The 13,541-nt window shown below is 43.2% G+C and overlaps 1 long non-coding RNA gene across 3 annotated transcripts in view; it reads left to right on the top strand.

Moving 5' to 3' along the window:
- LOC134900062 (uncharacterized) overlaps positions 1 to 13,541 on the top strand; it is a 191,395-nt gene that overhangs the window by 99,321 nt on the left and 78,533 nt on the right. The gene's annotated exons all lie outside the window — the stretch shown is intronic.

Below are 13,541 nucleotides of genomic sequence, written 5' to 3'. Positions count from 1 at the left end.
TGCGCAGGCGCATCTGTCACTGTCGCCGGCCGTCGCCACGGAGTGACAGACCTAACAAAGAATGCGATCGCAGCGGCGACTGCAAGAAGATTGACAGGCAGAAGGCAGACCTGGGCGGCAACTCACTGTTTTCGAGGAGTGTCCGGAAAAACGCAGGTGTGCCCAGCCGTTGAAGAGGAAGGTTCCTGACGTCCGCTCCAAGCCGGATCATCGCAGCGGGTGAGTAAGTCCTGAACTGTGCAGAGACTGCACACACTTTTTGTTTGTGCAGCTCTCTGCACAAGCGATTGCAGCCCTGCACAGCCCTAACCCCCTTCCCTGTAGGCGGCGATTTCCTGGTTGCAGCAGTGCAAAAAATAGCCTGCGTGCATCCAGGTCTGAATGACCCCCATTGCTTTAGTTTCTGGTTAAAAAGCAGAATCTGCAATCCTTTCTTTCGCATGCTGGGGGCCACCCATCGCAGGGCAAGACTGCCCTCTCAATGGTCCATCAACGCCTCCCCCCGGCCCCGCGAACGCCAGAGCCGGCCCTAGCCAATTTGATGCCCTAGGCAAAATTTTGTCTGGTGCCCCCTAGCTCCGCCGCTAGTTCTGCATCTGTACCTGCAACGCTCAGGTAGTGGGGCCCACCGGGGGGTTACCCTGTGGGCCAGTTCAACTCTGCACAATGCCACACAGTAATGACCATAATACATATAATTCCACACAGTAAAGGAACCTTACACATATGCCCCACATTAGTAATGCCCATAATACACATATACTGCCACAGATACTGCCACACTTGCTGGTTATACAAAAAGACCAATATCAAACATGTAGAAACTGTCCATTCTCTTCACTATTCAGTGTGTTTGCTGCAGTAGCGGATCTTGCCACGGGCAAGCAGTACTTTTGCCCGGGGCGCCGCCTTCCGGAGGGCGCAGGGCGCCTTCCGGAGGGCGCCGCACCAGGGCAAGATCCGCTGCTGCAGTGTGTGTCCCCCGGCCCCCGCTGTCGCCCTGCTGCCGCTGGCCGCTGGGAAGGGAAACTAGACGCGTACGCGTCTAGTTTCCCTTCGTGGAGAGGTCCTTTACTGTGCGGTGCGCGATGACGTCATCGCGCACCGCACGGCCAAGGTCCTCTCCACGAAGGGAACTAGACGCTACGCGTCTAGTTTCTCTTCGTTGAAAGGACCTTTGATGTGCGGTGCGCGATGACGTCATCGTGCACCGCGCATCATTCCAGTCTGTACAGGGGGCGTAAATGACCACGCCCCCTGTATGAAGCCACGCCCCCCAATGCCGCCCGGGGCGCCAGAAGCCCTGGAACCGGCCCTGGTTTGCTGGTGTCTGTTACTGCATGCCCTTTACTTTATACTGTGGGAGTGATATGCTCTGCCCTCCAGTCTGATGTGTCCGAAAGTCATGCTGCACTGATGTTTCATATAGAAAAGCACAACGCAACTTACTGACCACGTTACAGTGCTGGGTGGCAGGGGAATTTTACGGCATGGACTGACTTGGAAATAAAGTGTGGGGAGAACATTGCCCATGTTATGTCCCTGCCGACACCTGGGAATTGCACAGGGATAAGGGACACAGGATAACAGGGTCCCCCTCCCCTATGTGCACAAGCAGTATAGGTGATGTCAGGTTTCTGTGAAGCAGTCTTCCAAAATACACGTGTTATAGAAGCCATCCAGTAATAACCTTATACAGTCAGTGAAAATGTCACAGGTCCAGGAATTGCATTTACTTGGCTTCTGCTGTCTGTCTGAGGTCTCACAAGTCAGGGGCATTCAAGCATGTCAGAGGAAGTTTAAGGCACAGTGTGCATTTTTTTTTACAAATGTAAACAGCAGTGTATACAAGTACTGATTGAATACATTTGGAAAGTAACAGTTAGTTTGCGGACTGTCCCTCCCAGCATGAGATACTGCAGGGACATGCTTGGATGCCCCTTGACATGCTTGGATGCCCTAGGCAAATGCCTAGCCTGCCTATAGCTAAGGCCGGCTCTGGCAAACGCCTCTACTTATCAATCAGGCAGAGGCATTCACAGCCAATGCGATGCACTTGCATTGGCCGGGCTGTGCACATGCAGCATGGTTCCTGCAATCACCTTTATTGTCTGGATATGTCACTGTCTGAAGATAGTATTAGTTTCCAGAGACACATTCTAAAATGTTGAGTTGTTGGAGCTTTATACATAACACAACTGCGTGGGGATGCAGTTAAGTTCCCGAAGGACGGGATCCCGGCTGTTGATATACTGACGCCGGGATCCTGAAGGACTCTACAAGCCCAGCGTCTAGATACAGATGCCGCTCAGGATACCGACAACCGGAAACTTGAACATCCTTCCAGAGGGATGCGCTGGTGACCTGCCACAGGGAGGTGGGGGGGGGGAGGGAGAGGTTAGGTTTAGGCCTGAGAAGGAGGATTAGTGTTAGGGTGCAGGGACAGGAAGGTTAGGGTTAGGTACCAGGGAGGGAGGGAGGGAGGGTTAGGTTTAGGCACTTGGAAGGGGAGGTTAGGAACCAAGCAGGGAGAGTCAGGTTTAGTCAGCAGGGAAGGGATGATTAGGCACCACCTAGGAGGGTTAGGGTTAGGCACCACCGGCGAGGGTTGGTTAGGGTAGGGGGCAGCGGAGGGTTAGGGTACTTTACAGTGGGCTGTCAGGATTCTGATGGTTGGGATGCTGCTGTCTGTATTCTGACCGCCGGCATCACGTCCATCGGGAAATCATACTGAATCCACTGCGTGCCGAAACAACTTACTGACAGCGCCTAAATAAATAAATAAATAGATCTACCAAAGTGCAATCTCACCTGAGCGCTGCCGATAATTGGCACTGTGCGTGTGCCTATGGATACAGTGAGAAAAGGAAGGAAAAGATATCGGCTGCGCTTAAGGTGCTTTACAAATGGGTATAAATCATGGAGAGTTGACCACCTTCTAAATAAAATTGGTTTATTACGATATAAAATACATCAACAACAAATAAAATAAATCATATAAAGCATAATAAATAAATAACTGTACTCTGAAACACCATGAAATAAACACACAGTATCAATCAAGATTTATATGTAGTATTCCCCTGATTCAGGGTATGGGATTGATACTTATTCAGAGATTGTAACAATGATGCGACTAAATAGTTACAATTAAACTATCTGCAATATATTGTGGCTAAGAATAGATAGAGACAGCAAACTTTGGGTTTTTTTTCTCCAATAATCTGAGACAGAAAAGGGGCCCAACAGTCAGGTGTGCAATGAGCAATGTGCAGTTTTACCTCTCCTGTGGGCTGGTGCTACCGAGCGTCCTCGGTACAATCCTGTATGAAGCCCACCGTGTGATGTTTAAGGAGAGAGACTTGATTAAGGAATAATTATCCAGATTAGCTGTTACGTTGAGAGTCCCGGATGCAGGATAATTACCTGTGTGTTACCTTGGGCTGGTGGAAATCCTTTTGGTGCCCTAAGCATAGGTGTTAACACATCTTCCAGGACGTCAAAGAAGCACACGCTGAGGCCGCTAATTGCGGTGAAGATTCACAGGTGTGATGTTAACCAGAGCCGTTGCACTGGTTTGTGTGAGGCTGGAATGCTGTCCCACGGCCAAATAGCCGTTTTAGGTGATGGAGGCTGGCGCTGTCTCACAACCAGATATTGCTGTGAAGTGATGATGCGGGCTGTCGTTTTTCCCACTGCCGGGAACAGCCGTCTGATGATAAATGCTGACGATGTCCCGCTGCCGATTGCAGCCGTCTGACAGTGCTGACTAGTGCCGTACAGAGGTAACAATATAGCCACCGTGCAGGCTGGAGAACTCACCGCTGTAGACAGAGTTCCTTGAAGCTGCGGTGCTGGTGAATCAGAGTCAAAAAAAAAGGGGGAGGAGCCTAACGCGTTTCGTCACGATTAACGTGACTTTTTATCATCAGACGGCTGTTCCCGGCAGTGGGAAAAACGACAGCCCGCATCATCACTTCACAGCAATATCTGGTTGTGAGACAGCGCCAGCCTCCATCACCTAAAATGGCTATTTGGCCGTGGGACAGCATTCCAGCCTCACACAAACCAGTGCAACGGCTCTGGTTAACATCACACCTGTGAATCTTCACCGCAATTAGCGGCCTCAGCGTGTGCTTCTTTGACGTCCTGGAAGATGTGTTAACACCTATGCTTAGGGCACCAAAAGGATTTCCACCAGCCCAAGGTAACACACAGGTAATTATCCTGCATCCGGGACTCTCAACGTAACAGCTAATCTGGATAATTATTCCTTAATCAAGTCTCTCTCCTTAAACATCACACGGTGGGCTTCATACAGGATTGTACCGAGGACGCTCGGTAGCACCAGCCCACAGGAGAGGTAAAACTGCACATTGCTTATTGCACACCTGACTGTTGGGCCCCTTTTCTGTCTCAGATTATTGGAGAAAAAAACCCCAAAGTTTGCTGTCTCTATCTATTCTTAGCCACAATATATTGCAGATAGTTTAATTGTAACTATTTAGTCGCATCATTGTTACAATCTCTAAATAAGTATCAATCCCATACCCTGAATCAGGGGAATACTACATATAAATCTTGATTGATACTGTGTGTTTATTTCATGGTGTTTCAGAGTACAGTTATTTATTTATTATGCTTTATATGATTTATTTTATTTGTTGTTGATGTATTTTATATCGTAATAAACCAATTTTATTTAGAAGGTGGTCAACTCTCCATGATTTATACCCATTTGTAAAGCACCTTAAGCGCAGCCGATATCTTTTCCTTCCTTTTCTCACTGAATCCACTGCGTGTCCCCATATATTGTATAAGGACTGAGGTGTGATAAAAATACACAGGAGATATTTGAGATATCTCCTGCATTAGAGGCTTAATAATAGTCCACTTTTCCTAAATTAGTGCTACTGTATCCCAGAGCCAGATCAAGATGCTTTGTGGTCCAAAGTGTTATACTGGTCCAGGACCCACATCCATGTCACGTTTGTTGTAAATCTATATAATATAATTCAACAAAGTTTGTCTCAGCTGGACATGATCAGTGGGAGAATGTCAGTACACCCCCTCCCCCACATGTGACAGTAAATTAAACGGGTGGTATTCAGTATGCCGGCTGTTGGGATCCTGGCGCTCCGTATACCGGCGCCGGAATCCCGACACCTGGCATACCGACAACTATTCTCCCTCTTGGGGGTCCACGACCTCCCTGGAGGGAGAATATATAGCGTGCCACCTTGCCCGCAAGAGGCTCATTTGCACTCGCCCCGCTGCCGGCATGAGGACCACAGTGACCTCCCTTGCCAGCTCTGTCACCATGTGTGTAACACCCGGTACCACTGTCACATTCTTCAAGGCATCAGCATTGTTATCAGTGTGCCTGATGACAACGCCCAACCCTTCCCTCTTGGGTGACCCTGCTGGGTGGGTTATGAAATTGAACTAGTTTTTCATTGTTATTGATTTTAAAATATGCCAGTGGCAGAGGAGAGGTAGGCCCCCTAGAATCCACCTGGCTCTATGTGGACACCTGCCCTGCCTTGTAGATGATATGGTTCTGCTCTTTCCACATGATTAATGGGGCATTCAGGTATGGAAGCAGGCCATAGGATGAACAGAAAGCTGGTACCATGGTTTGAGATGTAAAAAATATTACAAAAAGAACAACTTGTGGGATTTGGGACAATGCCATGCAGGCTGAGCGGTGCACTGCTTTTGTTGCCTTGAGTCTGGGCACCTTTGGCTCTTTTATAAATACAAGCATGATTGCAGTGAAACTAGTGACCATCCATTTTCTGGAAAAAGATTCAGTATCACCTCCAGTACATCCATCTCTTTGCATACTTGGTGACCATGTCAAGTTCCTCTCAAGTAGTTTCCTGGACAGGGCGGTCCAGGTGGGCACCACAAATTGCATCATCGCAATCATCATACATCATTGCCAATCCCACATTCACTGGTGAGAGCTGGGGGTCATGACAATTGCCCACTGTTTTGGTACCTTGGAAATTCTCCGCTAAATTCAAGTGTTTCCCTGAGGTTCTGGGAAAGTAGGTAAGTAGGCCCTCATCTAATAAGCAAAATTATTTTTGCACTTGATATTTCATCCTGGAAATTAGGATACTTTATTTAAAATAGCTGTATTAACATTGAAACTAACATTGGCAGAAACACTGACATCCTCACACATATAAATAGAATTATAAAGAAAGTTTCCCACTGCTATTGGCTTGTACATGATCTTGAGTAACTTTAACTAGATACAGTTTTTCCGTATTTTGGAATAATTGCATACCATAATGAGATACTGTATCATGGTGATGGGACCTAAGTCTAAGCACAAAATGCATTTATGTTACATATACTCCTTATACACACAGCCTGAAGGTAATTTTAGCCAATATTTTTAATAACTTTGAGCATTAAACAAAGTTTGTGTACATTCACACAATTCATTTATGTTTCATATACACCTTATACACACAGTCTGGAGGTCTTATAATACAATATTTTTAATAACTGTGTATTAAACAAAGTTTGTGTACATTGAGCCATCAGAAAACAAAGGTTTCACTATCTCACTCTCACTCAAAAAAATTCCGTATTTTGGAATATTCCGTATTTCGGAATATTTGGATATGGGATACTCAACCTGTATACAGTATTACTTTATACAGTATTTCAGGTTACATTTTGTTCTTTCAAGCCACGCATTGCTATCTACTGTATGTCGTGTCCAGGGTCATAAAATAAACATCGCTGTCTGATAATATAAACATATAGTTAAAGAGCCCATAAAGGAGATAGAAAGACAAATGCTTATATATGAGCAAAAATTCTTCATAGTGGAATGTTTTAATTTTAATATATAGCACCAGTCTAAGCAGCTGCTAGGAGCCAAGAACATTCAGATCTCAGGTCTCCTGCCCCTAGTGGAAATGCGGATGATTGCATTTTGTAAATCCTCACATTGGGCCAGACTCAGAGATATACACTAATGACACCGCAGCTGTGAATTTGTACACAGCAGCTGTGCGCAAATATGCCAATGTTGCAGACACCAAGATGTGTACTGAGACGTCCACTGGCAGTGTCTTTGAACCACCTCTTGCGTACAAAGGCGCAATGATTGGACACGCATCGTTCAAATATTGACCTTATGTGGAACCCTATGATTGCCTAGCATGGCTGCTGGCAGTAAGATGAGAGAGCCAATGTATAGTAACCGGATCACAGTCGCAAGCTGTGACATGCTTCCAAAATGGTCACAACGCGCCTGCGTTTCAGTTGCTACTCTCACATTACCTTACACAAATAATCTTTTACTGTCAATCACTTTGAGAATAAACATGTGCAGTGTGAATCCTTCCATTGCATCCAAAACTGACATTGCATCCATCCATGAATCAGGCCCATTGTAAGTTCATTTTGTTAAACCTGACAACGACTTGATAGTACCTTATACTGGCAGGAGGACTGGATAATACAATCCATCTGATTTAGCAGGCCCTGCATCATTCTTATAAGAAAGTCTTTTACTATAGTCAGGGCTATTTCTAGACAATTTGGCTCCCAGTGCGAACAGTAAAAAAAATGCACCCCACTACCTTACACTATAGTTTTTGATCCTGCACCAAGAGACCTCGGCAACCACAGGAAAGAAAAAGATTCCACCATATTAAGTCCCACACAGTAATGCCCCCTTGCACCATATTATGCCTATATTATACCACACACCACAATGCCCGTGATACATTATGCCCTATAGTAAAGCTTCTAATTACTTCTAAATTACCTGCTCGTTGCCAGGGGTTTCATGCTCTAGGTTCCATGCTCATTGCCAGGGGTTCCATGATTGTTGCCAGAGGTTTCATACTCTGGTTCTGGGTGTCCGGCTTGTTCCCAGGGGTGTGTAATGCTCATTGCCAGGGGTTCCATGCTCGTTGCCAGGAGTTTCATGCTCCGGCTCTGGGTGTCATGCCCATTCCTAGGCGTATGTAATGCTCGTTGCCAAGGGTAATGCTCATTGCCAGGGATGTATACCCGCTAGTGTTAGCCACCAGCGTTGCTGTCCAGCTAGTCAAAAGAAAGATGTGGCACTGCGCTAGTGGAGAAGTTAAACAATCACTGTACCCAAAATGCTGCTATAGGGATTATGGAATCACTACCTAATTCCACTCTATAGACAAGAATTTATAAATGGATATCCCCAGCGCAAGCTAGTTCGAGTAAATGATTGATAACACTGTGTATATGGTGAATAAATTGTTTATTAAAAAATAAGTATATTTGCAAAATTAATGTTCTAAAAATTATATATCTCTGAAACGGTTCCTAGATATACTCCAAATATATTCTCAATAGGAGGTATGTAAAAATAATGTCTGGCCTATTACCGGTAAACAAAACAGACAAACTACATAAAACATGAAAACATAAATACGCAGTGTCCCAGACCAGTATTAGAACTCAAAAACGTTCCTTGTACTGTCTATAAAAATAGAATAAAAAATGTTGCACCTATAAAGGATGATAAGGTGCTTATACAAGCCGGGGGTGTGCGGGTTTGCGACTTACTCACTCTGTTTGAATAGTAGCTGTTTGATTGATATAGACAAATGGCTGCAGTACTTGATTTAGTTCACATAGGAAAGGGGAAAGTCAAATGGTATGTTTATCTAAGCCTGTCTGTACAGCAGTTCATTCCCCAAACCAATGATATTTCATGCAGACGAAAACACTGTAGATGATCAAAACAGGCAAATACCTCAAGGTAATTCATGCACAGAGTCCATATGCAAGGTCCAATAGTGTCCCGTGTTCCCACAACGGGTGAGTCCGGAGTCCGCCAGCAGATAACCTGTCCACGCCGTTCTCAGTGCTGATCGGCAGTGTGCAGGATCGATTCGATCTGTGATCTACGCGTTTCACCTTAAACAAGGCTTCTTCAGGAACCGTTGCTGTCCAGCTCCCCCTTCTCCCTCCCATAGTACTCCACTCAAGGGGCAGATTTTTTGCAAAACAACGTGGTTGCGTCGTGAGTGACGCCACGACACAACCGCATCATTTAGTGAAACTCCAACCCCCGAGCAGAGTACTATGGGAGGGAGGAGGGGAAGCAGTGTGATCATATGTCTTGCCCCATTGCTAGAAATGGCACTGACTACAGTATGTATCTGCTAAGATAATAATACTGAACCACAAGCACTGGCTTAAGGTTGCAGAAAACCTCCTTCATACAAAAGATTTACAATTTTATAGACGGAATCCACCAAATATCCAAAGTATTCACAAGATGGTTACCAAGACTTCCATAGCACCACAAAACATTTGGGCAGAGATCTAGATGATTAGTACACAGAAGACATTTAGGACGATCAACTGCACCTACTGTCACTCAGAATGGTGGGTAGAGGGAAAAGGTTGACAGTTTGCTCCACCAACAGCAGTGCCTTGACAAGAAACTTCCACTAGACTACACTGTTCAACTTATTGTCTGCGGGCATGGCTGAGACTCCAACTCTCTGAGGACTCCCACAGATGCTTGTCAGCCATTAAAAAAATGCTTGTCTTCAGGATCATAAGTTGTGCTTTATTTTTAGAGATGCAAACAGACCCTCATGTTTTGTTTTTGATTTTCTGTGTTGGCAAAACCACCCTCAAGTGTTTTGGTTTGGATTCTGATTTGGCTTTGGTTTTGGTTTTCTTGAAAAGTGATAAAAATAGCTAAAATTATGTACTTTTGACCTATTTTGTTCCTAGATTATTTTTAACATAAATAACAGGCATTTCCGACCACACTCTTCTGTGTGTAATGGCACCTAAAATCACGAGGGAGGAGGCTTAAAAGCAATCTAAAATCCAAGATTCTGATTTTAAATTCGATTTCCGAACCAAGGGAAGCTCAGAATTGCGACTAGGTTCGACTCAGATCCCCTAAAAGAATCTCAGTTTGACTCGGATCTCCTAAATTCAAGTGAGTTCGGATTTCTAAAAAACCGAACCGCACATCTATTTATATTTGATGGTTAATATCTGATTGGTTGATATAGGCTACAATACATGTGCACTACATGAGCTAAATTATTAAATAACCTTTTGAGTCTTTTTGGCAGACTTAAATATAATGCAATTATATGAACTTTGGAATCTCCCAAGACTTTTTTTTTTTTTTGTAATGAACTACAGTGATATGATACCTCAGTGATATCACCATATGTTATCTGTATGTACAGCTCATCCATTATCAGTTACTGTTGCTGATACAGCGAATACATGTAGGAGCAAATACCATTCTTATGAAATAGAAAGGTGAAACAAGTTTCACTGATGTAGATAGTATTCACTGCAAATATGTTACTAGTTTGTACAATGCTGCTTTGAAATGCTAGATTAAGAGTGATTAAAACCAATTAAGAGTGATTAAAACCGTACCTGACTGCATTTGGGAATGAAAATATAAGCAATTCCAGTTATATTGTGAAATTCACAAATGTTCAATTTTCGTGTATTCGGATGATTAGATTGTGTTAGTGGTAAGAGAACACTTCTCTATGTATTACATTCCTATATGAGGGTTGGGTTCAGGTTACCGGTGGTTGGGATCCCAGGATGCCGGCAGGTGGGTGAGCAAAATGCACTCGCCAGTCTGCGCTCGCCACAGGTTCTATTCCCACTCTATGGGCAGGGACGTGCGGTGAGCTAAAAGGCTAAGGAGGCACTAGCTAGCACCAGAGTCCGATATACACACAAAATATGAGCCAAAGGGTACATCTGGGCATTATACACAGGTGCAGCAGTATAAACTCCTGGAAATTTGGTGAGTTTTGATCAGAGATGTGCTGAAAAGATAGCCAGGTGAGGCACTGCCTCACTTGCCATAGACTTTTTACTCCAGAGTTTTGGCTATAAAAATCATTAGAATAACGTAAAGAAGATATTTCAAACATATTCTTTGTATTTTTTCATATACTTTATACAGTCAAAACTCTGGTACAAACGTAAGTATGACAGGAAAGGCTCTGCCTCACCTGCCTCACTCCACCGCTCGTCACTGTCTATGGGTGTCGTGGACACACACTTGTGGGAATAGCCCTGGGCCCCCTGCCGGCATCCTGGCGGCCAGGATCTCAGCGTCGGTATGCTGACCGCCAGGATTCCGACCACTGGACACTTGACTACATCCCCTATATGAAGCTGGAATATTTTCTGCAACTAACAGGATTGTTCTTTATGGGGGTTATTTATCAAAGCTTGGAGAGACATAAAATTGTAAGAGATAAAGTACCAACCAATCTGTAATTTTTCAAACAAAGCATGTAAAATGTAAGGTGGCAGCTGATTAGCTATTGCATTATCTCTCACAATTTTATCCCTTTCCAAGCTTTTATAAATACCCCTCTTATAATTGATAATAAAACAGTAATAGAACAGTAATAAAACAAAACTGGGTATTAACAGACAGACAAGGAGGTAAAACGGCCCTGTTCGCAAAGTTATAATCTATAGGGAATTAGATATTGATATACAATGGTAAGTGCTGCATACTGTATTGCATTTAGATCCAGCCAGGTTGCAGAGGTTCTTGGTATGCAGTATGACCCAAAGACACAGGAATGTTGGCCTAGGGTCAGTGGGATGTGAAAGTGAAGAAGTATGTAAAGTTATTTGTGGACTGTATAGAGGGGATGTAATTGGGTAGGATAGCTTATGGAGGTTATGTGAGTGGTCCTGGAATTTGACAAGCTTACCTGGAGAGTTGAGTTTTCATGGAACAGTTCAAGTGTTGGAGACTAGAGGAGAGTCTTATTGTGCATGGGAGGGCATTCTGCAGAGTGGGTGCAGCCTGAAAAAAGTCCTGTAATCATGAATGGGAGCAGGTAATGAGTGTGGATGAGATACGCACATCATGTGCAGAGTGGAGAGGTTGAGCTGGGAGATATTTTGAGATAAGTAAAGAGATGTAAGTTGGTATAGTTTGATTAATAGAAAATTTGTGTTGGAATCGATGTGTGCGCAGTTGATATTGCAGAGTTATATATGCACACACCAAGGGATGTCTCAAACGATGAACAGCCCAGATTCTTAAACAGTGGTGTTGGTTTACTGAAAGATAGTAGTAACAGCCGTACTTACTGTTAAATGTACATAGTAATTACACCCGTACTTACTGTTACATGTACACTGTGATGGAGTGGAGCTTGAGCAGAGCGGTGATTCATCCTGCCACCCAGCCAGTGAATTGAGAGCAAAGCAAAACAATAGCAAGTAACTTTGTATATGAAACAAACCATGTTGCAATGTATTGATTTATGGAATCATATTTATGAATATTAATATTTAATATAACATATATGGTTATTAATATATGGATATATTTAAATTAATATGCGTTATATATATCTGCAAATATATTATGTCAGGCTTACAAATTAATTGGCTGATAAATATATGCAGTCCTTATATATATATGACTTATGAAATTATGAAGTTAAGATTCCTTAAAGAGAGTTCAAGCTTGAATATTACCGCTCTTTTTATATGATTCTTTATTTACAGGCAGATCAAATCGTACAGAATAAGATATACACAGTAGTGATATATATACTAATTATTATATTAAGCTTCCTTCGTTACATAACATAAAACAACATGACATAAGTTTCACAAACAGTTTCAATTGCTAACATAAAATGTATACTTGCAAGTTAAAGATTGCCATCCCAAGAATCATTCCTTCTGCATGTTCTCCATGACTTCTCCTCCTGACTGACTTCCTTCCTTCTCCTTCTCCTTCTCCCTCTCCCTCTTCCTTCTTCTCCTAACTACAAGTCTGGTCCTTTTATCTCATATTTTACCAATTCAAACTATCATATTCTCATAGTTTCCAATGGAATAGGTAATTATAGGTTTGTCAGATTCCAAGGTGTAATAAAACAAACATTGAACTGGGCTGTCGTGTCCTGTTCACGGAGGCATGGTGTCATAAAAGTGTGGTGTCCACACTGCCTTAAGCAAGTATAGTATTGTAAAATCTGGAATGTCTTTTCATCCAAAGTTCTGTTGTATTGACAAGTTTTCCTGGGGTCGGTTACACAATGTTTTATCAATGGATGTGATCTCTTTTCATAGTAGTTAATTTATACTCCCTAGCTTTTAACCTTCACTGGACAATAGACAAACCAGTAGATTCTGATCTACTGTAAGCACACCTGTGAATTCCAATGACCAACAGAGCTCTGTCACATACCTATTATCATTTATGGCCTAATACCTTTTCTCTACAATGACTCTTGATCTTACTGTAACCTCTCTGGCCTTATTTATGACTAGAGCAGAATAAACCTGTTCCCTACACTATTTTTTACCATCTTGCAGTAAAACACAAATATACAGTATATCTATATAAACACATACACAAACCTAATTTCTTAAATCAGCTAAACATTACCTCATACATTCAAACTTATTTCATATCTATTCCTTACTATATATATCCACTATACTGTCCACTATGGTAACATCGCCTATTTATAATG

This window comes from Pseudophryne corroboree, chromosome 1 (assembly GCF_028390025.1).
Source record: "Pseudophryne corroboree isolate aPseCor3 chromosome 1, aPseCor3.hap2, whole genome shotgun sequence".
Lineage (NCBI taxonomy): Eukaryota > Metazoa > Chordata > Amphibia > Anura > Myobatrachidae > Pseudophryne > Pseudophryne corroboree.
The sequence above is the reverse complement of the archived record's forward strand: the minus strand, read 5'-3'. Positions and strand labels throughout refer to the sequence as shown.